At 41.0% G+C, this 25384-nt stretch overlaps 1 protein-coding gene across 1 annotated transcript in view; it reads left to right on the top strand.

Annotated features, from left to right (window-relative positions):
* Positions 1-25384, top strand: part of tmem132e (transmembrane protein 132E) — a 346164-nt gene that overhangs the window by 75692 nt on the left and 245088 nt on the right. The gene's annotated exons all lie outside the window — the stretch shown is intronic.

The raw sequence follows: 25384 nt of genomic DNA, 5'->3' as shown, positions 1-25384 counted from the left end.
ATTCCATTTGCGCAACAGCATGTGAAATTTATTGTCAATCAGTGTTGCTTCCTAAGTGGACAGTTTGGTTTCACAGAAGTGTGATTGACTTGGAGTTACATTGTGTTGTGTAAGTGTTCCCTTTATTTTTTTGAGTAGTGTATATTCCTTCCATCTATAGCGTTTCTGAATATTACTCAGTTCCTTTGGTTTTGATCAACTCAAATCAAATGTTATTTGTCACATACACATGGTTATCAGATGTTAATGAGAGTGTAGCGAAATGCTTTTGCTATTAGTTCCGACCATGCAGTAATATCTAACAAGTAATCTAACCTAACAATTTCACAACAACTACCTTATAAACACAAGTGTTAAGGAATGAATAAGAATAGGTACCTAAAAATATATGAATGAGTGATGGCCGAACGCTATAGGTAAGATGCAGTAGATGGTATAGGGTACAGTATATACATATGAGATGAGTAATGTAGGGTATGTAAACATTATTTAAAGTGGCTAGTCATACATTTATTACATCAAGATGGCAAGATGCAGCAGATGGTATAGAGTACAGTATCTACGTATGAAATGAGTAATGTAGGGTATGTAAACATTGTTTAAAGTGGCTAGTGATACATTTATTACATTAATTTTTCCATTATTAAAGTGGCTAGATTTGAGTCAGTATGTTGGCAGCAGCCACTCAATGGTAGGGATGGCTGTTTAACAGTCTGATGGCCTTGAGATAGAAGCTGTTTTTCAGTCTCTCGGTCCCCGCTTTGATGCACCTGTACTGACCTCGCCTTCTGGATGATAGTAGGATGAACAGGCAATGGCTCAGGTGGTTGTTGTCCTTGATGATCTTTTTGGCCTTGCTGTGACATTGGGTGGTGTAGGTGTCCTGGAGGGCAGGTAGTTTGCCCCCAGTAATGCGTTGTGCAGACCTCACTACCCTCTGTTGTGCAGACCTCACTAACCTTACGGTTATGGGTAGAGCAGTTGCCGTACCAGGCGTTGATACAGCCCGATAGGATGCTCTCGATTGTGCATCTGTAGAAGTTTGTGAGTGTTTTTGGTGACAAGTCTGTGTGGGTGGACCATTTCAGTTTGTCCGTGATGTGTACGCCGAGGAACTTAAAACTTTCCAAACTCCACTACTGTCCCGTCGATGTGGATAGGGGGCTGCTCCCTCTGTTGTTTCCTGAAGTCCACAATCATCTCCTTTGTTTTGTTGACATTGAGTGTGAGGTTATTTTCCTATTTTCCGAGGGCCCTCACCTCCTCCCTGTAGGCCGGCTCATTGTTGTTGGTAATCAAGCCTACCACTGTCGTGTAATCTGCCAACTTGATGATTGAGTTGGAGGCGTGGGTGAACAGGGAGTACAGGAGAGGGGTCAGAACGCACCCTTGTGGGGCCCCAGTGTTGAGGATCAGCGGGGTGGAGATGTTGTTACCTACCCTTACCACCTGGGGGCGGCCCGTCAGGAAGTCCAGGACCCAGTTGCACAGGGCGGGGTCGAGACCCAGGGTCTTAAAGAGCTTAATGATGAGTTTGGAGGGTACTATGGTGTTAAATGCTTAGCTGTAGTCGATGAACAGCATTCTTACATAGCTATTCCTCTTGTCCAGATGGGTTAGGGCAGTGTGCAGTGTGATTGCGATTGCGTCGTCTGTGGACCTATTGGGGCGGTAAGCAAATTGGAGTGTGTCAAGGGTGTCAGGTAGCATGGAGGTGATATGGTCCTTGACTAGTCTCTCAAAGCACTTCATGATGACGGAAGTGAGTGCTACGGGGCTGTAGTCATTTAGCTCAGTTACCTTCGCTTTCTTGGGAACAGTAACAATGGTGGCCCTCTTGAAGCATGTGGGAACAGCAGACTGGGATAAGGATTGATTGAATATGTCCGTAAACACACCAGCCAGCTGGTCTGTGCATGCTTTGAGGATGCGGCTGGGGATGCTGTCTGGGCCTGCAGCCTTGCGAGGGTTAACACGATTGAGTATTGCTCTGTTCAAGTAGACTGATTTTTCTGTGGTCTGATAGGGGTGTCAGTGGGCTGACTGTGAACGCTCTGAGAGACTCTTGGTTGAAGTCAGTGATAAAGTAGTCTACGGTACTACTGCCAAGAGATGAGCTATAGGTGTACCTAAAATAGGATTCCCCTCGAAGCCTACCATTGACTATTTACATACCCAGCGTGTGACAGAGCTGCAGGAGTTGTGACCTGTTTTTGTTGGTTATGTTGTCATAGTTGTGCCTAGGGGAGCATATGCGGAAGGGAATGCTGTCACCTCCAGGCAGGTGTTTGTCCCCCTGTGTGCTGAGGGTGGCAGGTTCTTGTCCGTTTCTGGCATTTAGGTCGCCACAGACTAGTACATGTCCCTGGGCCTGGAAATGATTGATTTCCCCCTCCCGGATGGAGAAGCTGTCTCAAACCAAATCAAATCAAATTGTATTTGTGACATACACATGGTTAGCAGATGTTAATGCGAGTGTAGCGAAATGCTTGTGCTTCTAGTTCCGACAATGCAGTAATAACCAACAAGTAATCTAGCTAACAATTCCAAAACTACTACCTTATAGACACAAGTGTAAGGGGATAAAGAATATGTACATAAAGATATATGAATGAGTGATGGTACAGAGCGGCATAGGCAAGATACAGTAGATGGTATTGAGTGCAGTATATACATATGAGATGAGTATGTAAACAAAGTGGCATAGTTAAAGTGGCTAGTGATACATGTATTACATAAAGATGCAGTAGATGATATAGAGTACAGTATATACATATGAGATGAATAATGTAGGGTATGTAAACATTATATTAGGTAGCATTGTTTGAATTGGCTAGTGTCTTCATTGAAGTATGGGGATTCTAGTTGGGGGATATAGGTAGAAATTTTTCTCGCCAAATGGAAAATATTCCTTGATTAATTTAATGGTGTGAGTTAGGTCTGCTCTATACCAAATTAGCATATCCCCTGAGTAGAGTTCGAGCGATTATGATTTTTCAACGCCGATACCGATTATTGGAGGACCAAAAAAGCCGATGCCGACTAGTCGGCCGATTTTTTAAATGTATTTATTTATTTGTAATACTGACAATTACAACAATACTGAATGAACACTTATTTGAACTTGATATAATACATCAATAAAATCTATTTAGCCTCAAATATAATGAAACATGTTCAATTTGGTTTAGATAATGCAAAAACAAAGTGTTGGAGAAGAAAGTAATAGTTTAAGTTCCTTGCTCAGAACATGAGAACATATGAAAGCTGGTGGTTCCTTTTAACATGAGTCTTCAATATTCCCAGGTAAGAAGTTTTAGATTGTAGTTATTATAGAAATTATAGGACAGGCCTCCAGGGTGGCGCAGTGGTTAAGGGCACTGTACTGCAGCGCCAGCTGTGCCACCAGAGACTCTGGGTTCACTCCCAGGCTCTGTCGTAAACGGCCGCGACCGGGAGGTCCGTGGGGCGACGCACAATTGGCCAATCCTTGTCTCATCGCGCATTAGTGACTCCTGTGGCGAGCCGGGTGCAATGCGCGCAAACTAAGGTTGCCAGGTGCACGGTGTTTCCTCCGACACATTGGTGCGGCTGGCTTCCGGGTTGGATGGTGCTGTGTTAAGAAGCAGTGCGGTTGGGTTGTGGTGGGTTGTGTATCGGAGGACGCATGACTTTCAACCTTCGTCTCTCCCGAGCCCGTACGGGAGTTGTAGCGATGAGACAAGATAGTAGCTACTAAAAACAATTGGATACCACAAAATTGGGGAGAAAAAGGGGTACAATTCAAAAAAAGAAAAATATATTATAGGACAATTTCTCTTTATACGATTTGTATTTCATATACCTTTGACTATTGGATGCTCTTATAGGCACTTTAGTATTGCCAGTGTAACAGTATAGCTTCCGTCCCTCTCTTCGCTCCTACCTGGGCTCAAACCAGGAACACATCGACAACAGCCACCCTCGAAGCATCGTTACCCATCGCTCCACAAAATCTGCGGCCTTTGCAGAGCAAGGGGAACAACTACTCCAAGTCTCAGAGCGAGTGACGATTGAAACTATTTGCGCGCACCACACTTACTAGCTAGCCATTTCACATCGGTTACACCAGCCTAATCTCGGGAGTTGATAGGCTTGAAGTCATGAACAACTCAATGCTTGAAGTGTTGCGAAGAGCTTCTGGCAAAATGCACGAAAGTGCTGTTTGAATGAATGCTTATGAGCCTTATGAGCCTCAAATCATAGATTCAATTATAACATAATAACACACAGAAATACGAGTCTTAGGTCATTAATATGGTCGAATCCGGAAACTATCATCTCGAAAACAAGACGTTTATTCTTTCAGTGAAATACGGAACAGTTCCGTATTTTATCTAACGGGTGGCATCCATAAGTCTAAATATTCCTGTTACATTTCACAACCTTCAATGTTATGTCATAATTACTTAAAATTCTGGCAAATTAGGTGGCCCAAACTGTTGCATATACACTGACACTGCGTGCAATGAACGCAAGAGAAGTGACACAATTTCACCTGGTTAATGTTGCCTGCTAACCTGGATTTATTTTAGCTAAATATGCAGGTTTAAAAAATATATACTTCTGTGTATTGATTTTAAGAAAGGCATTGATGTTTATGGTTAGGTTCAGTCGTACAACGATTGTGCTTTTTTCGCAAATGCGCTTTTGTTAAATCATCCCCCATTTGGCGAAGTTGGAATTTCTTTAATGAATCGAAATCTCAAGAATTTCAGCTTTGCTAAGCTGGTCTAATATACCTGTTAAGGTGATTTCTGTTCAATAGATGGGCTTCTCTTCAATCATGATCTTCAGGCTGTCATACCCAGTTGGTGAATTGGGCATCACACGCTTGGTGTGAAGAGCTCGCTGCTTCCCTCTCCAAGTGTAAGCGACCTGAACAGATGCTCTGCTGATTGGTCAGTCTGTCTTCTAATGGGGGACAACAAATATCTGCAACCCAAATGGAACCTTAATCTCTACATAGTGCACTAGGGAATAGGATACCATTTGGTGTTTTGTAGCTTAGATCTTGGGTTAGTTCGAGAGGGAAATTATACCGTTCATGAAATTGGGATCCTACTGATTTAATTTATTGAAAGAGACTAAATAAAGCACACTACGCAAATAGCCACCTATACTGAAAAAATATATAAACTCAACATGTAAAGTGTTGGATTCATTAGCTGAAATAAAAGATCCCAGAAATGTTCCATATGCAGAAAAAGCTTATTTGTCTCATTTTGTGCAGAAATGTGTTTAAATCCCTGTTAGTGAGCCTTTCACCTTTGCCAAGATAATCCATCCACCTGACAGGTGTGGCATATCAAGCTGATTAAACAGCATTATCATTACACAGTTGCACCATGTGCTGGGGACAATAAAAGGCCACACAATGCCACTGATGTCTCAAGTATTGAGAGAGTGTGCTACTGGAATGCTGACAGCAGGAATGTCCACCAGAGCTGTTGCCAGAGAATTGCATGTTCATTTCTCTAACATAAGCCGCCTCCAAACTCCTTTTAGAGAATTTGGCAGTACGTCCAACTGGCCTCACAACCACTGTCTGAGTGTGTAACCATGCCAGCCCAGGACCTCCTCATCCGGCTTCTTCACCTGCGAGATCGTCTGAGGAGGGGGAGGGAGGGAGGTGCTGAGGAGTATTTCTGACTCTAATAAAGCCCTTTTGTGGGGAAAACTCATTTTGATTGGCTGGACCTGGCTCCCAAGTGGGTTTGCCTATAAATACATATTAGGGCCTAATGAATTCATTTCAATTGACTGATTTCCTTCTATGAATATTTGAAATTGTTGCATTTATATTTTTGGAAAGTATACTTTAACCACAATTTGCCTCATCACAGGTATTTAGCTTTTAGCTAAATACATTTTGAGCTGGTAATACCTTTTGTCTTTCTGCTATCTTAACGGCCCAGTGCAGTCAAACGTGATTTTGCTTTGTTTTATATACACTCACCAGACAGTTTATTAGGTACACCACCCTGTTCATGAAAATGGATCACACCTACAAGTCGCGTAGCCATGGCTTGCTATATAAAGCAGGCAGACAGCCATCCAGTTACAGTTCGATTGAACGTTAGAATTTGAAAAACGAGTGACCTAAGCGATTTTGAGCATGGTGTCCTTGTCACGGATGGGCTATTGCAGCAGATGACCACACCGCTTTCCACTCCTATCAGCTAAAAACAATAATAATCGTCTCCAGTGGGCACGTGATCAACACTGGACAATTGCCCGGAACATGACAGCAAGTTCAGTTTACTTGAGTGCCCTGCGCAGCCCCCAGACCTCAACCCTATAGAACATCTTTGGGATGAGGTGGAACAGGCCGTCCTCTCTGCAGCAACTGAGTGAGGCCATCGTTTCAGCATGAATCAACATTCCTGTGGAACGTTTCCAACATCTTGTAGAATTCCCTGAAGAATTCAGGCTGTTCTGGAGGCAAAGAGGCCCAACCAAGTACTAGATGGGTGTGAAATTGTGAAAATTATAATGATGCCCTTTTAGTATGAGAGCTGTTTTAAAAAGCCCCCCTGAAATTTCAGTTTTAATACCCACAAGGCATATAGACATTCATTTCACCCTAGCTAACGTGGTTTGTTTTAGTTTTTGCTGTCGGATGTCATCTAATTAGGGTAATGATACTGAACCCAGTAACGATGTCAATATTTTTGGTAATCCACTCAAACTGGATATCCATTTTCACTCCCGATGCGGATTATATTTGTTAGTTAGATTACTTGTTGGTTATTACTGCATTGTCGGAACTAGAAGCACAAGCATTTCGCTATACTCGCATTAACATCTGCTAACCATATGTATGTGACAAATAAAATTTGATTTGATTTGAGCTATTTTTATGTGATTTGGGAGTAGGTTGAGCAAGGTCATTGTGAAATTTCTGAAAGCTTCGAGAGACTTGGCTGAACAAAAAAACCATCTGGTTACGGTTTATCCAAAGCACTTAACCCCTAATTTGTCCAATAGGGCAAGGTCGTTTTTTTAGGTTTCCTTGATGTTGGTCAGACAGAGACAGCTTTTTTTTTTAAAGTGCCACACCGTCTGTTATTCCAATGCAAATAGTTTTGGCATTTTATTAACAGTGGACTAAGGAACAAAATACTAAAATATAGTTTGTCAACTATCCCGTTAAGGCTGAAACTGGAACATGTCATTGAGTGGTGACATCCGCTGTGGTTTGTCTGCTGATGAGTGGCGGCATCAGAGGTCTCTGCTGATTTGATTTGCATGCCCTGTCTGCCTGTCTGCCAAGACTCTGTGACTGATTGATGTTGCACAGTGGAAATATAAAAATTTCCCTCCCAGACTCTTATGGTTTGGTTTAGTGTGTGTGCATGTGTATGTGCCTGCGTGTGTACATTGGTCACGTGACAGAGAGGGGGGGGGGGGGGGGGTGCACACTCTTTTTGTTTGTTTTATGTGTTTGTTTCGAGAGGGTATGTGTGTGTCCGTTTGTGAGTGAGTGCTTGTGAGAGTGTATGCACTTGTTTATGAGCACACAGTACAATATCTGCATTCAAGTTTATTCTAGGTCAGTGAATGTCTTTGACAGCATATTTAGAGCCCCACATTTTAAATAGAAAACAATTCTGTTGCTGTGTCCTATTACGAGTGCTTTTTGGAAAATTGCAAAAATCCTGAATATTTTGTTTCTCTCACTAGATCACTTTAATAATTAGTGCACCACCTTCAACAGTCTCACTGCTATACGCTTTAACTTTTTGTTATATCCCAGTTAGATGTTTGAAATCCACAGACTGCAATTTAATGTTTACATGAAGTTCATCAAATATAAACTTGGCTCAGGCCAACCGGGATATACAAAATGCAGGATGGTGAGGCAAATACAGATGGTCGGATTCGAAGCAAGCCTAATAGAGCTCATCAGACGAGGAACACACACAAATTCAGCAGCTTATCCGCACCTTGTCTTCACAGTCCCTTGCCAGCAGAAAACTGTTTGTTTAATTTATTTAGCTATCAATCCTTGATTGAAGGCTGCCAGTATTTCTGCTCGTATTTTGTTTGTTTGTGTGTGTGTCTGTGTGTGTGTGTGTGTGTGTGTGTGGGTGAGAATATATAGAGTAACAGTCACCTACTAATTCCAGGGTTTTTCTTTAGTTTTATTACATTGTAAAATAATAGTGAAGACATTAAAACTATGAAAAAACACATATGGAATCATGTAGTAACCAAATAAGTGTTAAACAAATCAAAATATTTTTTATATTTGAGATTCTTCAAAGTAGCCACCCTTTGCCTTGATGACAGCTTTGCATACGCTTGGCATTCTCTCAACCAGATTCATGAGGTAGTCACCTGGAATGCATTTCAATTAACAGGTCTGCCTTGTTAAAAGTACATTTGTATAATTTCTTTCCTTATTGAGTTTGAGCATCAGTTGTGACAAGGTAGGGGTGGTATACAGAAGCAAAGAGAAATGACAGTCCATCATTACTTTAAGAAATAAAGGTCAGTCACAGAGGATAAGTTCATTAGCGTTATCAGCCTCAGAAATTGCAGCCCACATAAATGCTTCACTGAGTTCAAGTAACAGACACATCTCAACTTCAACTGTTCAGAGGGGATTCCATGAATCAGGCATTCCTGGTCGAATTACTGCAAAGAAACCACTACAAAAAGACACCAATAAGAATAAGAGAATTGCCTGGGCCAAGAAACACGAGCAGTGGACACACAATCTGTCTTTTGGTCGGAGGAGGAGTCCAAATGTTTGATTTTTGGTTCCAACCACTGTGTCTTTGTGAGACGAAGAGTAGGTGAACGGATGATCTCCGCATGTTTGGTTCCCACCGTGAAACATGGGGAAGGTGGTGTGTTGGTGCTCTGCTGTTGACACTGTCAGTGTTTTATTTATAATTCCAGGCACACTTAACCAGCATGGCTACCACAGCATTCTGCAGTGATACTCTATCCCATCTGGTTTGCTCTTAGTGGGACTATTATTTGTTTTTCAACAAGACATTGACCCTAAACTCACCTCCAGGCTGTGTAAAGGCTATTTGACCAATAAGGAGAGTGATGGAGTGCTGCATCAGATGACCTGGCCTCCACAATCACCCAACCTCAATCCAATTGAGATGGTTTTGGATGACTGCAGAGTGAAGGAAAAGCAGCCACCAAGTGCTTAGCATATGTGGGAACTCCTTCAAGATTGTTAGACAATCATTCCTCATGAAGCTAGTTGAGAGAATGCCAAGAGTGTGCAAAGCTGTCATCAAGGCAAAGGGTGGCTACTTTGAAGAATCTCAAATATATTTAGATTTGTTTAACACTTTTTTGGTTGCTACATGATTTCATATGTGTTATTTAATAGTTTTGATGTCTTCACTGTTATTCTACAATGTAGAAAATAGTGAAAATTTAAGAAAATCCCTTGAATGAGTAGGTGTCCAAACTTTTGACTGGTGGTGTGTGTGTGTCTATATTCAGTAGGTAGAACGATGTTAATATCTTCATTGTGAAACTAGTCTCTTGAGAGTAGGTGTCGTCTTTGACACATTGTGCTCTGTCTAGATTCAATATACAATCTTAAAGGAGTAGCCTATCAGTTTCTACTGTCTGACAGGTTAGGTGCCTCTCACTTCAGCTACTCATGGATAACACATTTACATTTTTTTTTTGGGGGGGGGGGGGGGGTACTTTTTACCCCTTTTCCTCCCCAATTTCGTGATTTCCAATTGGTAGTCCCATTGCTGAAACTCCCGTACGGACACGGGAGAGGCAACGGTCAAGAGCCATGCATCCTCTGAAACACGACCCTGCCAAACCACACTGCTTGCTTAACCCGGAAGCCAGCCACACAAATGTGTCAGCTTGCATGCGCCTGGCCCACCACAAGGAGTCACTGGAGTGCAATGGACAATTACATCCCATCCGGCCAAACCCTCCCCAAACGACGCTGGGCCAATTGTGCGCCGCCTCACGGGTCTCCCGGTCGCGGCCGGCTGTGACACAGCCTGGGATCGATCCCGGGTCTGTAGTGATGCCTCAAGCAATGCGATGCAGTGCCTTTGACCGCTGTGCCACTCGGGAGGCCAGATGGATAACAATTTTAATTGAGATTAATGATATTCCACAATTATTTTCACTGTGAGGTAGGCTATTTCGTACAGTAGTACAAAACATCAGGGATTAATTACATGAAACCAGGTGCTCTGAATGTAATGCATTTAGATAGTTTTTGTATTATGCTGGTTTTGTTCCTTTATTTGGGTAACAAAAATGACCTACTGTATGTTTAGAATTATAACTGAAATTAAATTAATAGTTTAGTGTATCCATCTCTGTCTAGTGTGGTCTATTAGGCTATGAATAAATCTGCTAGTTTGAAGACTGTACTGTATGTCTTTTGCCAAGTGCATCACGGTCCAAGATCATTCAAGAGCAAGAACATTCAGTAACAGGAACATTTGTTTCAATGTAATGCACATATGTCGTTTGATGTGTTCCATTAATCCGTCCAACTGTGACTTGATGTCTGACAGTCAGAAATAGCTATGGGATGACTAATTTGTAAAAATGGCATTTAAATTCCAATGATGTATAATGCTTTCTGGTACAGACCCTACAATATTGACTTTCTGTTATGGTACTAACTGAGTCATTCACATAACATTACAAAACATGTCAACATTCGGGGCTCGACATGAAGGGCTGCCCGCTGGCCAGGGTAGGTTTTGGAAACCCTTTGGGCCAGTCGATCATCCCTGTCAGTGACCTGCTTGGGCCAGTTGGTTTATAATTTTCGCTTGACATGATCACTTTGCCTACTTTTAATTATTGCCTATGTTGGCATGCATAATTACATTTTTTTTATCCAATTCTGATGGTTGTTAAAAGTGGAATTTTGACTATTACCGTTATATCAACACACTCGTCGTCACTCCTGTTTAACAACTCAATCCTTTTGCCACAGTAGGCATCAAGTCACGTGGTGATAATGTTGCATTCAACATTTTGAAAGGTCTATATTTTTCATCCAACACAATTAAACATAAGCACTAGATGTCTTAAATTGCACAATTTAAGTTGCGTTCCAAATGAATAACTTCAAATAACATGTAGGTAATTAAATAATCAAAATAACTTGTTAGCCTAGTGGTTTTAAGTATTTAGGCATATCATGTGAAATTGGCCATATGTAAAGTAATTGTCAAAAGTGCAAGAGATTCTGTTACATGTAGGCTTAGATCAGGGATGGGCTGCTTTGATGGTGCTGGGGGCCACAAAAAACAGGTCTCATCATGAGGGACCCGTGGCTCGTGGGTCTGTATACCCACATCCATATCCCCTCCCCCCACCTTGCTAGCAAAACATTTGAGCGGCCCCGCTCGTGACTGTGAAGAGAAAGAAAAACGTTTTGAAGTTAATTTCCTCCAGTTCTGCAGATTTTGTCATGGGGCGGAGAGAGAAATTAGCAGTTTTACAGCTAATTTCCTATAATTCTACACATTTTGCCGTAGGGTGGAGGCAAATGTTTTCAGTTTTTAATATGATAACTGATGATCAATGGGCCCCACACCGGTCGCTAATTCAACCATGCTTACTGCAAGTTTGGATACAGTTACATGCACTTAGGTTGAAGTCATTAAAACTCATTTTTCAACCACAAATTTCTTGTAAACAAAATATAGTTTTGGCAAGTCGGTTAGGACATCTAGACAAGTAATTTTTCCAACAATTGTTTACAGACAGATTATCTCACTTATAATTCACTGTATCACAATTCCAGTGGGTCAAAAGTTTTACATACACTAAGTTGACTCTGCCTTTAATCAGCTTGGCAAATTCCAGAAAATGTCATGGCTTCAGAAGCTACTGATAGGCTAATTGACATTGTTTGAGTCAATTGGAGGTGATACCTGTGGATGTGTTTAAAAAAATACAAATAATAATAAATCAGCCAAGACCTCAGAAAACAATTGTAGACCTCCACAAGTCTGGTTCATCCTTGGGAGCAATTTCCAAACGCCTGAAGGTACCACGTTCATCTGTACAAGCAATAGTACTCAAGTATATACACCATGGGACCAGGCAGCCATCATACCGCTCAGGAAGGAGATGTGTTCTGTCTCCTAGAGATGAACGTACTTTAGTGTGAGAAGTGCAAATCAATCCCAGAACAACAGCAAAGGACCTTATGAAAATGCTAGAGGAAACAGGTACAAAAGTATCTACAGTGCCTTGCGAAAGTATTTGGCCCCCTTGAACTTTGCGACCTTTTGCCACATTTCAGGCTTCAAACATAAAGATATAAAACTGTATTTTTTTGTGAAGAATCAACAACAAGTGGGACACAATCATGAAGTGGAACGACATTTATTGGATATTTCAAACTGGGTGTGCAAAATTATTCAGCCCCTTTACTTTCAGTGCAGCAAACTCTCTCCAGAAGTTCAGTGAGGATCTCTGAATGATCCAATGTTGACCTAAATGACTAATGATGATAAATACAATCCACCTGTGTGTAATCAAGTCTCCGTATAAATGCACCTGCACTGTGATAGTCTCAGAGGTCCGTTAAAAGCGCAGAGAGCATCATGAAGAACAAGGAACACACCAGGCAGGTCCGAGATACTGTTGTGAAGAAGTTTAAAGCCGGATTTGGATCCAAAAAGATTTCCCAAGCTTTAAACATCCCAAGGAGCACTGTGCAAGCGATAATATTGAAATGGAAGGAGTATCAGACCACTGCAAGTCTACCAAGACCTGGCCGTCCCTCTAAACCTTCAGCTCATACAAGGAGAAGACTGATCAGAGATGCAGCCAAGAGGCCCATGATCACTCTGGATGAACTGCAGAGATCTACAGCTGAGGTGGGAGACTCTGTCCATAGGACAACAATCAGTCGTATATTGCACAAATCTGGCCTTTATGGAAGAGTGGCAAGAAGAAAGCCATTTCTTAAAGATATCCATAAAAAGTGTTGTTTAAAGCTTGCCACAAGCCACCTGGGAGACACACCAAACATGTGGAAGAAGGTGCTCTGGTCAGATGAAACCAAAATTGAACTTTTTGGCAACAATGCAAAACGTTATGTTTGGCATAAAAGCAACACAGCTCATCACCCTGAACACACCATCCCCACTGTCAAACATGGTGGTGGCAGCATCATGGTTTGGGACATTGAAATAATCCAACCAGCATCCTCTTTCCTGTGAGATCTTTGCCAGGGACAGTATTTTTTTCATTCGGGCCATTAGCTTTCTGTTGGCACTGGCAAATTGACTTTAATATCAAGCCCGAGTCATTATTTCAAAGTTTAGATTCCTAGAACCACTGAAACATTTTGGCAGCAATTTGAATGAGAATTTAAATAAGAATCAACACATTAGCAAATGAAAGCCAAAACTTTTATCCTGTTTTGGCTTTCATTTGTGTTTCTGTTGTGTTCAGTTTCGTGGTCTCTTCTACAGAAGTTTTCTTCCTGGAAAACAGGAGGTGTGTTCTCTGATAGCAGGTAGACTCCTGTTGCGCCGGGTCACGCCATTGCAGGCTCTTTCCTAAGCTGGCGGATTACTCTGCCAGGCACTGTTCCCTGATTAGGTCCACGGGGTAATGCCATAGGAGCGAGCCAAAGATATGAGTTCATTGGACATTCATCGATCAAGCAGCCTCGCAAGATGAGGAGTGGATTCTAAAGTGAGCTCTCCATAGGGCTCCTCTGACCTAGAGAGCAATGCAGTAGCCCTTGCCACCTGCACATCTTGTGGGTCAGAAGTCATAGTGGGAGCAGTGGTGTTATTGAGGCATGGTTTTATGTTTTTTTTTAATGATCAGTCTTCTGAGAGAAAATGGGAAATGAAAAATAAGTTGGAAAGAGAAAAGTGGTCAGTGGAGGTGCTACGGTACATAGAGCATTCATGATACATCCATAAACACTACACAATAAGTAACAACATCATCCAGTATTCATGATATATTGTGATATGCCAGATTTTGACAGTACTTTAGGAAAACATCTTTCTCAGGTCAAATATGGCAGGCAGAAATACAGTGCCTTCAGAAAGTATCCACACCCCTTGACCTTTTCCACATGTGTTACAGCCTAAATTTAAAATGTATTAAATGTATATGTTTTTGTCACTGGCCTACACACAATAACCCATAATGTACGTTTTTATTTATTTTTTATTTTTTACTAATAAAAAAATGAATTGCTGAAATGTCTTGAGTCTAAGTATTCAGCCCCTTTTGTTATGGCAAACCTAAATACGTTCAGGAGTAAAAATGTGCTTAACAAGTCACATAAGTTGCAATAGTATTAATTCAAAAATAATGTTAAACACTATCTAATTTCTGTACCCCACACATACAATTATCTGTGAGGTCCCTCAGTCGAGCAGTGCATTTCAAACACAGATTCAACCACAAAGGCCAGGGAGGTTTTCCAATGACTCGTGAAGAAGGGCACCTATTTGTAGATGGGTAAAAATAAATCAGACATTGAATATCCCTTTGAGCATGGTGGAGTTATTAATTACACTTTGGATGGTGTATCAATACACCCAGTCACTACAATGATACAGGTGTCCTTCCTTGCTCAGTTGCCGGAGAGGAAGGAAACCGCTCAGGGATTTCACCATGAAGCGAATGGTGACTTAAAAAAATGGACTGTTTAAAATTGTAGCTACTCCACAATACTAACCTAATGCACAGAGTGAAAAGAAGGAAGCCTTTACAGAATAAAAATATTCCAAAACATGCATCCCTTTTGCAACAAGGCACTAAAGTAAGACTGCAAAAATTGTGTCAAAGCAATTCACTTTTTGTCCTGAATACAAAGTGTTGCATTTGGGGAAAATCCAATACAACAGATTAAATATCACTCTCCATAGTTTCAAGCATAGTGGGGGCTGCATCATGTCATGGGTATTATTGTAATCAGTAAGGACTGGGGAGTTTTTCAGAGTTAAAAAGAAGTGGCCGAGTTACAGTTTTGACTTAAATCTGCTTGTAAATCTATGGAAAGACTTGAAAATGGCTGTCTAGCAATGATCAACAGCTAATTTGACAGAGCTTGAAGAATTTATTTAATAATAATGGGCAAATATTGTACAATACAGGTGTGCAAAGTTCTTACATGCTGACCACACCTCTCACGGCGCAAAATAAATGTACACATACATGTTATTCAATCATTGCACCCACACTGCTCGCATGCGCCATCGAGCGTCTGTGTTGCCAAGCGCTAAAATAGAAGTCAGTTCTATTTGTTATGCTGAACGCGGTGCAAGTCCTGCCTCTCCCATCTCCTCATTGGTTTATAGTAGCAGATACTCACATGCCATCTCCTCATTGGTTATACCCACATGGGTGATTGAAAAAGGTAGGTAGGTGTAATACTATGAAAGTTAGATGCCAATCGCCATATAAAATCCAAAGAAGAAAAAGCCTGTAAGGAGAAGAGATGACTAGAAACGATGCGGTTGACCATTTTATGTGTGGATTAATTGTCGGAGTAGAGGACCTTGTGCATTTCAGGTAAAATAACTCAACATTTATATTCCAGAACAAATTAGCTTGCAACAGCAAGGAGGCTAATTTGTAAAATAACTCAACATTTATATTCCAGAACAAATTAGCTTGCAACAGCAAGCTAGCTTGCTGTTGCAAGCTAATTTGTTCTGGAATATAAATGTTGAGTTATTTTACAAATTAGCTAGCAGCTGCATAAATTCCCATAAATGTTTAATGCTTTTTGACCTCCTTGTTTTAGCCTTTTTGACCTCCTTTAATGCTTTTTGACCAAATGAATATAATTTGTTCAAAGTTTGTTTTGAAATTTCAACCTGTGTGCGTGATCGAGTTTGGTGTGGGGGGACAAAATCAATTTGCGTACGATGGCGCACATGCGGGTCCGGTCTGGACATGGTGTTAGAGACTCACAGCTGTAATCACTTCCAAAAGTGATTCTAACATGTTTTGACTCAGGGCTGTGTATACTTATGTAAATGAGAGATTCTGTATTTAATACATTTGTTATTATGGGGTATTGTGTGTAGATGGATGAGAGGAAAATTATTTTATCTATTTTGCATTCAGGCTGTAACACAACAAAATGTGGAATAACTCAAGGGTTGTGAATACTTTCTGAAGGCACTGTACGCTTGCAGATGCCATGTTTAACATATGGTGAAAGTCTAACCAGGCTCTATGTATCTGTCATGTTTACTTGGTGCTTACAAAAAGCTGTAACACAGGTTTAGCTAATTGCTTTTTGCTACCAAAATAAGACGGACCAACAAAACCGCCACTCTTGTCAAGAGGGCGCAGCAGCGTCACTACTGTCTAAGGCAGCTGAAGAATTGTGGCATGCCACCGCGGGTCCTGTCCAAATACTACAGCTGCACCATCGAGAGTGTTCTGACCAGTTGCATCATGGTCTGCTACGGGAATTGCTCTGTTCACAATCATAAGGCCGTCCAGCGGTTGGTGAAGACTGCCCAGTACATCACTGGGACCATGCTCCCACCCATCCAGGACATCTACTCGAAACAATGACCAGCAATGAACTGTTCACTCCCTTACCGTCGGGCAGAGGGTATCGGAGCATGACGTCTGATACCAACAGGCTCAGAGACACTTTATATCTACAAGCCATCAGACTGTTGAACACTTGAACTGGACTGACCACCTGCTCTGACCACCTGCTCTTCGCAACTTAGCACACATGCACTTACACACACATCTGAACAGACATACCCACATACACATACATTCATGCTCCACACACATCACAACTGCTGCTACCACTCTTATTGTCACGCTTGTTTAATGGAGTAGACCAAGGCGCAGCGTAAGATGAATACATCATATTTAATGAAGACAAACACTTAACTATACAAAAACAACAAACTGACCGTGAAACTATATAATACTAGTGCAGACACAGGCAACAAGACATAGACAATAACCCACGAATTACCCAAGGAATATGGCTGCCTAAATATGGTTCCCAATCAGAGACAACAATAAACAGCTGTCTCTAATTGAGAACCAATCTAGGCAACCATAGACATAAAAAACACCTAGACTAGTAAAACCCCATAAACATACAAAACCCCCTAGACAATATAAAAACACATACATCACCCTTGTCACACCCTGACCTAACCAAAATAAGAAAGAAAACAAAGAATACTAAGGTCAGGGCGTGACACTTATTATGATTGCTAAAATTGCACATTTTAAACACTTGTCCCCCAATCCCCCGTCCTCAAAACATGTGTAAATATTGGACTATAAATGGTGCCTTCCTGTATTATACTTATGCTAAAATGTTTTCTATTTTACTGAGCCAAATTACTTCGTTTGTATTCTTATCTTTTATTTGTTATTGTTGTTGCATTGTCGAAGGAACATGCTAGTAAGCATTTTGTTAGACAGTATATACCATGTGTATCCCATACATACAACAAATCAAACTTGATGTGGAGTGGAAACAAGGTTGTAAGTTTATCGCTACTGTCGATTTGGTGCCTATTCGTTTGCCAGGACTCGAGAATCTGGATGTGCCTGGCCCTTCTTTTTCATGAGAGCTCACTACTCCTGACAGATCTACGGGGAGAATACGACGTCAATACCAGATAACGGATGCGTCAAGACGGCCCTTCCCTCCCTCACTCACTCACTCTTGTTCCTCTACTCTTCTCTTCCCTACATTCCCCACTAGCCTCTCTCTTTCTAATTTATTGTGTATTATCTAGTTATGTATGCTGTGTGTGTGTGGGTGTGTGCTGGGTGGGTGTATGCTGTGTGTGTGTGTGTGTGTGTGTGTGTGTGTGTGTGTGTGTGTGTGTGTGTGTGTGTGTGTGTGTGTGTGTGTGTGTGTGTGTGTGTGTGTGTGTGAAATCAAGTTAGTCTACACCTGTTGTTTGAAATGAAATGAAATGCTTACTTACAGGCCCTTCCCAACAATGCAGAGAAAAGTATTATAATAGAAAAATAACTTGACTATATACACCAGTACAGAGTCCATGTGCATGGGTTCAAGGTAATTGAGATGATATGTACATATAGGTAGGGATAAAGTGACTATGCAACAGGATAGATAATGCAGTATAATATAATATGTGATGAGTCAAAACAGTTAGTGCAAAAAGGGTCAATGCAGATTGTTTGGTTGTATATCAGCTAACTATTTTTTTTACCCCCTTTTTCATGGTATCCAATTATTAGAAGTTACTGTCTTTTCTCATTGCTACAACTACTGTACAGGCTCAGGAGAGACGAAGGTTGGAACACAACCCAACCGCACTGCTTCTTAACACAGCGCATCCAAACCGAAAGCACCAGAGGAAACACCGTACACCTAGCAACCTGGTCAGCATGCACTGCGCCCAGCCCGCTACAGGAGTTTCTAGTGCACAATAAGACAAGGATATCCCTAACGGCCAAACCCTCATTAACTACGCTAGGCCAATTGTGCGTCACCCCATGGACCTCCTGGTCGCGGCTGGCTGCGGCAGAGCCTGGGCTCGAACCCAGAGTCTCTGGTGGCACAGCTTTAGACCACTGCGCCACCCTGGAGGCCCTTGGCTAACTATTTAACTAACTCTTTAGCTGTCATTGGTACGGCTTGCCATGTAGTAGCAGAGAGAACAGTGTGTGTGTGTGTGTGACTGCGTGCGTTTGTGGCTGTGTGTGTGTGCGCTTTTGTAATCACACAGGTAGCCTAGTGGTTAGAGCGTAACCGAAAGGTTGCTAGATCGAATCCCCGACCTGACAAGATACAAATCTGTCGTTCTGCCCATGAACAAGGCAGTTACTGTAACTGTTCCTAGGCTGTCATTGTGAATAAGAATTGGTTCATAACTGATTTACCTAGTTAAATAAAGGTCAAATAAAAAATAAAATAAATGCACAAAGACTGTGAGGAGGATGAGGAAGTGTGTGTGTGGCTCACACTGGCTAGTGCTGATTCATTGCAGGGTGAGCTCTGGCTAAAGTGATGCAAGTCTCCATAAAGCACCTGCCTGTCTTATCTGCTCCTCACCTGTGAGGGGTCTATATGTTTAATTACCTAAGCGCATTGGGGGAATGGTTTTTAATAACCTTTATAAGGTGTTTTGGCAGCTGCGTATTAGACTTCCTTTTCCAACTAACCATGGCTGCGTCCCTATTCCTTATATAGGTCTATTCCACTACTTTTGACCAGGGCCCATTGGGTCCTGGTCAAAAGTTGTGGACTATATAGGAAGTTGGATGCCATTTGGGACACAGAGACCATATCATTGATCTCTTTAGCCTGCCTTGAAATCTATATCGGCGACTGCTGAAAAGGTCAGCCCGATCAATTTCCTGTTGCGAGAGGTGAAATAAAATCCATGTCATGGATTTTATTTCACTTCTCGCAACATGAGAATTGATCAGGCAGCCGATGCCTGTGCTAAATGGCTGGCTCCTTTAACTGGCACACCAATAATTTAATATTTACAAAATGGTGTATTTAGCCTTAATATAGGCCATAAATGAATCATTTGTATTTTTTTACGCATCGCAGACATCTCAACCATCCAGTTGAGTTGCCCAATTAGGGTAAATTAATTTTGTATCGGAATTTGCATAGACTTTTAAAATCATATGAAAATTATACATTAATTAACATTGTCTGCTTCAGTTACTTAAAATAGAAGTCAGGCTTAGTTAAATGAGGTCTGATATCAAGTATGAATATAATACGATATATTTGTGTGCCAAAATACAAATATTAAAATATGTAAATTAATGCGAAACATTGAGGATAACAGTAAATACTGATATAATATTAAAAGATTGTTCTATTTGCACAGACAAAAAAATCCCATATCAATATTTCTCCATTGTCCATAATGACTAGCTATAACTAAAAAGCATTCCTTTATTAATGGCCATCTCAACCGCCTGGTAGAACATATTTTTCAAGAGTTCCTAAAATTATAAAATAACATTCCAAAATGTTTGAGGTCAACAACATTTTAGTCTTGTAATTTCCGGTTTTATACACAATTAGTACTGAAAATGTTTGATTAATGAAGTTAGGGTTTGCTAACCTTCACTTCCTGGTTTTCAACCATCTTTAAATGTGTGGTTAAAAAAAAATACAGGAGTCCAATAATGAAAACCACATGATCATTTTACTAAATAGCATTTGTTAAGATAAAATACGGCAAACAAAATTCACGTTTAATTTAATTTCAAATAGTTTTTCAAAATTAGCACAACTGCATGATTACGGAGCCTGTATAAGGTTTACATTTATTGTTAGCTGATTTTTTTTTCTATTTCAATGGGTTTCAACTCAACCTGATTGGCATGCAGGCTTTATTTGCTTACATTATCCCTGGGTATGAATGAGTGTCAGTGGCCATGCCCTAGCCACATTTGGCTATTGCGATAATTATTATAAATGTTTTAATCAAGCTGACAACACACAGTATGAAGTGGCAGTCATGGACAAACACACACACACAAACACATACTTCCAGAAATTAATAATTCACGTCCATCCGGCACATCTCATGTGTTTTCCTTTATGACACCTCCAAAGGGCTGGAACCAGCCAGCCAGTCAGCCAGCCAGCCAACCAGGATAGGGATCTCTGGCATCATTACAGCTTGAGCAATAAGGCTGTATAGCCCCTCTAATGAAGGAGAAGACAGATTGGCACCACAGTGGGTTATTGCTATTCAGAGGACACTCCCTCACTCTCTGGAGCAGAGAGAAAGAGACTGAGGGAGGGAGAGGCAGAGAAATGGAGGGTAATGAAGGGAGTTCATTGGACACCTCAGGGAATCACAGGAGTGACTGTGGGTGCGTCCCAAATGGCACCTTATTCCATATGTAGTGCACTACTTTTGGGCCCTGGTCAATAGTAGTGCACTAAATAGGGAATGGAGTTGCCATTTAGGACGCAGGCCCTGTCCCGTGGAGCAGATCCCCTCCTACATGTATATGCCTCGGTCCAAGCAGCCCTACAATCTGCTTCTCAGCCAGGTTCTGATTTGGACCTGACTCCTTCAACGGGGGTAGTGGGGTTCCAGAAAGGCCTTGTTAATCATCCAGAGTTTAGAGGACTCCACGGACACTTGGGCTGTGAAATGACACACTATGGGCCATGGTAAAAATAAGTACACTATGTAGGGAATAGTGTGCCATTTTGGATGCAGTTATGGCCATGAAACTAGATGAGAACTTACTGTCATTTGTCTTCCCTCCTCATAATTTTTTTGGACTGTTTCTTCTTCCCTGTACATAAAGTGCTAGGGTGTAGCATCCACGGCGACGGTAATTAAGAGCATGGATCGGCTTTGCAGAGATTTTACCCTTAGGCCATAGTCAGACACCATATCAATTCACCACTATCTCCCCACCCTCCATTGCCACCCCCCTACTTTATTCTTTCCCTACCTCCTTTACAGGCAGCTCACATGGTCAACTACTTTGATTGTATCCCTTTGTGCACTCCGCTAAAAGACAAACACCACTTACATTGAGTGATTGCCCTCTTCAGACGAAGCAACACATTTGACTTTGTCTGGGGTATGGCATTTTTTTCTGCTGGCTCTCCAGTAGTAGTCCTCGCCTTCGAATTGTTGTCTCTGACACACTGTGTCATAATGGAATGGCAGTCGCCTCTTCACAACTTGTTTACTCATTTGAAATGATAATGATAGTCTTAGATATGTTTATGTTGCCTGGATTCATGGTTGATGTATGTATTCGATGAATATGAGGCAAATGAGGCAGGTAGCCTTGTGGTTAGAGCGTTGGACAAGTAACCGAAAGGTTGCAAGATCAAATATCTGAGCTGACAAGGTAAAAATCTGTTGTTCTGACCCTGATAAAGGCAATCAACCCACTGTTCCTAAGCTGCCATTGAAAATAAGAATTTGTTCTTAACTGACTTGCCTAGTTAAATAAAGGTAAAAAACAAAATGTTTGTAAAGATATGTCGCTGACCTGTCAACGATACTTTGTCATCAAGACCTTGCTAAATGCACTGCCTGGATTATGAACCGCAGAACATATTCTTTGAAACATTAGCCTTGTTTTTACGACTCACAATGTGGCCAAGTCAAAAGATGAGATATGAGCACATACATTCACCGTAAGAAACATCACTGTTCTTTTACAGCTCCTCTCCTGCCACATAACATTTGTCATTGCGGTATCACTCTTGACATGAACAATTCCTTCTAGATTGATCTGAATATGGACGTTTCCACCGAAGCACTATAGAAGGCCATATTTGGACATTATCCAAAGACTGAGTGCTGGAACATTAAATGGTTACCCGGGGAGTGTATTTTGATTTCTTTCAGCCTCCGATTGATCAATGCCCTGACCAATGTGCTTGTGCCGTTAGCAGGGCCGCACGTTCATGTCCTGAATGTTTCAAAACCTGGCCCGGGCCTGCCACTCAAGCCCCTTCCATTCTCTCCAGAAAGGAGCCATCAGCCAGGCTGTGGCTGATGTCATCGCTGTAGTTTTCAAGTTCCAAAGCCTCCCCATTCTTTTCCCCCTTCCTTTCCCCCATGGCCACCTCCCCTGATGCCGAGTCTGATTTCAGAGCTTCACCTAGAGTGAATCCCTTTAATTTTTCAAGTCAAATCGGACAGGGAAAACACTTTAATGCATGCATGCGCACGCCAGCTATTGTGCATGCTGAAAAATAAGCCCCAAACACCTGTTAAAACCAAGTGGGTAAAGTTATTGGTTCTCTGTTTCGCTGAACAGTTATTTTATCAATTTAGGTTGTAGCCTCAGTACAAATGCTTCTGTCAATTCTACGATTTCATACCTTATCAGCTTGTTACAGTAGAATGTCAATGTACACTCTCCTACGTATGTATTTGGACAGTGATGCAAAGTGTTTTATTTGGCTCTATACTTCAGCCTTTTGGATTTGAGATCATATGTTTCATATGAGGTGACAGTACAGAATGTCACCTTTTATTTGAGAATATTTTCTTATATATCATATTTACCGTTTAGAAATGAAAGCACTTTATTGATCTTGTTGTATTTGGACAAAATTTCACTTATAGTGTACCAAAGCAGTAAAGTTTAGTATTTGGTCCTGTATTCCTAGCACCCAATGACTCAAGCTTGTGACTACAAACTCATTGGATACGTCTGCAGATTGTTTTGGTTGTGTTTTGGGTTATGTTTTGCCCAATAACAAATGAAGGGTGGAAGATGACTGGAGTAATTACCTTTCCAAGTGAGCAGATGTTTCTGAACCCTTCTAAATCAAACCTGATAATGCCACTATTAAGAAAAACCATGAACACATCATCAATAATGATGAGTGAGAAAGTTACAGAGGCTATAACAAAGCATGCTAATCTCTCACCATTTCCAATAATGGGGAAGATTAGCATTTTTCGGGGTTATGATCTTTGTCCCTCTAACATTCTCACTCATCATCATTCACGATTCTTTCATGATTATCCATAATCATGGTAGCATCCACATTCATGTAGAAGTGTTCACTCATCACCATGGATAGGCTGCCACTTCCTCTGCTAGCTATTGACCTTTTTAGTCCAACAACAACTTGCTGTCCAGATACAAATGGAGATCATTTATGGCAAAGGATGTGTGACACCCTTAGTCTACCACTTTAGTCTGCCCACTTGATTAGAAAAGTAGTCCCTACGTTTATCTTCCCCCATGTGCCAAAGCGTATGGTTTATCGCCAGAGTCGCAGAGTCTAAAAAGGAGCTCACATCCTAAGTCATAATGTCCCCACATAGGAATGAGCCCTATGAAGAACGGTGTTGCTGCTATTAAAAAATCTCTTGTAATTTGAACATCCTCTGAAAATAAACCTGCAATGACAATGATGAGAATACGGATGCTGTTTATTGTAATGCTTAATAACATGGGATATTGTGATAATTTAAATGCAAATGTATGAATTAATTGAAGATGAATGTGTTTATGCTCCAGAAGTCTTACAAACACCCAAAAGCCATTCTTGGCGATTAATAAATTGGTCAGACAGTTTTTTGTGGAATATACTACAACATTAAGCAAACAAATGCGTATATTACATTTTGTTTCCAGTTTTAACGATGACTGTGATATGTCATTTGGAAAAATGGCAGTGATATGATTATAGACTACAGTGGTTGTTTGCTTGCTGCTTGTACTTAAAATTATATATTTTTCTTCAACCCCTTGTCAACAATGCCTTGTTTTCTCTATTTCTCCTTTCTTTTCCATGACCTTCTTTGATCTTGTCACTGCTACGCCAACTGAATAGGTGAGTAATTTACACTTTGTTTGTTACACATGACATTTGCAAATGACACAAGGTTGAACATAATTTAAGAAACACAACAAAATTGGTTTTCTTTCATCCTGAGGCCTTGGATCCAAGTTGCAGAGTCATGGTAGGGACTCGATTGATGAGTGAAAACGAATTAGCCTTGAGCAGGATATGGGCAATAGGCTAAACACGAAATTAAGATAGTCAGCCATGCATGACCTAAAATACAAATTGGGGTAACCATTGCATTTGTTTTAAGCATTATTGGTACAATGCCAGATTTGGAATTTATCACAGAATGCCTTGACTTAGATTTTTTAGCAAGTGAACTTGTTTCGTTGAGTCCAAGGATTTTGTGCATCTTATTCTTGGTATATTACATTACAGACAGTCAGTCTCTGTTGTTGAGAAGCTTACAGAAAGACTGTCCCTCGGGTCCACTCTGGTAGTAATAATGCAAATTGAATTATTTTGGAATAGAAGTCAAGTGCAGTCAGTAAATTAGTTTAACCTAGTGTTGCTTAGGTTATTTAGCCATTTTTTCTTGTTCTGATTTATCTTTTTGCTGCCCACGGGCCTGAGGATTATAGTCCCATGGGCGTGAGGACTAATTTAGTTGAATGCATGGGCACTTTAGGCTGATGGTGTTAGAAATAAAGTACCTCCAAATATACCATCTGTTTCCTGGGGGGTTGCCGGGATTTTCACATGATGTGTTTTGTGTACATTACTTGCCTCTGCGGCATATGTTGGGCTTGTTGAAACCATCTAATATAGTCCTAAGAGTTGTTGTGCTTTCTTGCAATTGGAATAAAAAACACATCTATAATTTGTGTTGCTGTCACTGCAAAGTACTCTGATTCAATAAGAGATTACTTCTTTAAACTGAAGCGTCAAGGTTACAGCAGCCACAACATTGGGAGCTTACTGTAGGCTTATGTGCATTTTGTAAATTGCTTGATTTTAGGGCCGATGGGAATTATGGCTAAATGGTCTGATCTTCAAACATGGCGGGTGAGATTCTCCCTTAGGTGCCCG

The sequence above is a fragment of the Oncorhynchus kisutch genome, linkage group LG28, assembly GCF_002021735.2.
Source record: "Oncorhynchus kisutch isolate 150728-3 linkage group LG28, Okis_V2, whole genome shotgun sequence".
NCBI classification, from domain to species: Eukaryota; Metazoa; Chordata; class Actinopteri; order Salmoniformes; family Salmonidae; genus Oncorhynchus; species Oncorhynchus kisutch.
The sequence above is the reverse complement of the archived record's forward strand: the minus strand, read 5'-3'. Positions and strand labels throughout refer to the sequence as shown.